The following is a 1,693-nucleotide window of genomic DNA, read 5'->3' on the forward strand; positions in this document are numbered from 1 at the left end:
GCAGCAGTGAACAGCTCAGCACTTCTCCCTGGATAGAGTCTGCAACGTGCCCTGATGGTATGAGGTACACTGCCAGGGTACATTGGTCCTCCTCCAGCAGCTGGATACAGACAGATTGTGGAAACGTTCCAGATGTGTGAAAGCTGGTCATGCTTTATAGAGAGACCTCTTTATGTCTTCCTCGCTGGAGAGAGCAAAAACACTCACAAAGGACCCCCTCAGAGAGAAGGAAGGCCTGGGTGTTTCAACATTCGATACCCTGTGTCCTTTGTGGATGCTATGTTGTCTGCATCTTGTAAACAATCCAAACCATCTCCTTTGATATCTTCCTGGCACTATGGCAAATTTAAGGGAGATGGAAAATACTCCAAATGTTGGGTCTGAAAGGACAAGTGTCCAAGACAAGAGTGAAGGCCGTGGTGTCAACCTCTTTTCCAGAGTTTTCCCCCCAGATACACAGTGGAAATATTGATGGAAGAGATGCCAAGGAGCTTTGGGTGGGCTGGGAGTAGGGCGGGGCAGTGGTAGGGAGGTCCCTGCAGGAAAGGACAAAATGAGACTGGCTAGTATAAGAAGAAGAAAATGTGACATCAGCTTCACATTTTGGAGCATATAACTCAGCCAGCAGAAGTTTGTGTCCTGTTCCAGGACTTGTGTTAAAAAGTACTGTGCACTGAAAATGTGCAAACAGAAATGACCAATATGGCCGTTACGGTGTCATCTCCTTCTTGAGGCAGGGGTCTACACCAGGGTGACCCTGATGCTAAACTAAATGTGTACAATCTGTTTTGCCCATTGGTGACCTTTCCAGCCTTTTACCAGGAGAGTGGTGTCCTACATTCTCTATTCTGGGCAACAGGTCATCTCCAGTTTTTTGCACTGTGGAAAAACACAACTTGAGAGAGATGCTTTTAACAAAATTTTAGGTGTGCAATATGATACTGTTAAGTATAGGCACAATGTTGTACAGTGGATCTCTAGAACTAAGTCATATGACATTAGTGAAACTTTGTACTCATTTGAACACTAACCCCCCATTTACATGTCCTACCCTGCCCTGGCAATCACTGTTCTACTCTCTGCTGCTATGAGTCTAACTCTTTATTTTAGAGACCTTATATAAATGGAATCGTGTCATATTTGCCCCTCTGTGACAGGCTGATTTCACTTAGCATAATGTCCTCCAAGTCCTTCCATGTTGTAGTATGATACAGGATTTTATTCTTTTATGGCTGAATAATCTTCATGTGTGTGTGTGTGTGTGTGTGTGTGTGTGTGTGTGTGTACCAGATATCCTTTATTCATTCATCCATTTGTGGACATTTATATTGTTTCTACAACTTGGCGATTGTGGGTAGCACAGAAATGAACATGGGAGTGCAGATATCTCTTTGAGAAAATACCCAGAATAGAGTTTGCTGGATCAGACGGTAATTCTATGTTTGTTTCTTTGAGAAGCCACCATACTGTTTTCTAGAGTGGCTGCCCCAGTGTACATCTCCACCAACAGTGCACAATGGTTCCAATTTCTTCGTATCTTCACCAATAATTGTTCTCTCTCTCTCTCTCTCTACAATAGCCATCCAAACAATTGTGAGGAATTGCCTCCAAACTTCACTCTACATGTTTCCTACATTGTTCTAAAAAAACTCATCATGGTACAGAGTCAGGACACATCTTATAATAGTCTTCA

The sequence above is a fragment of the Vulpes vulpes genome, chromosome 12, assembly GCF_048418805.1.
Source record: "Vulpes vulpes isolate BD-2025 chromosome 12, VulVul3, whole genome shotgun sequence".
Lineage (NCBI taxonomy): Eukaryota > Metazoa > Chordata > Mammalia > Carnivora > Canidae > Vulpes > Vulpes vulpes.